Source organism: Penaeus monodon, chromosome 20 (genome assembly GCF_015228065.2).
Source record: "Penaeus monodon isolate SGIC_2016 chromosome 20, NSTDA_Pmon_1, whole genome shotgun sequence".
Lineage (NCBI taxonomy): Eukaryota > Metazoa > Arthropoda > Malacostraca > Decapoda > Penaeidae > Penaeus > Penaeus monodon.
Genome location: NC_051405.1, coordinates 5,941,615 through 5,941,889, shown reverse-complemented (window position 1 = coordinate 5,941,889; position 275 = coordinate 5,941,615).

The following is a 275-nucleotide window of genomic DNA, read 5'->3' as shown; positions in this document are numbered from 1 at the left end:
ATCTTTTTTTTTTTTTTTTAAAAAAACAAAAAAAATTTTAAACGAAAATTCTGATTTAAACTGATTTTAAATGGGGAAAAATTTGGGCCCCCTTGGGCAGGTTTTTTAGTTTAAAAGGGGGAAAAATTTTGCTTGTGGTTACTCGTGAGTGGGCCCCTTGATAAGCAATGCTTTCGGGGCCCCCCCCCGGTCCCGGAAAGTTTTTACCTTGTTGAAATTTAAATTTACCTAAAATTCCCGCCCCAAAAACCCAAACCCCCCCCGAAAAAAAATGC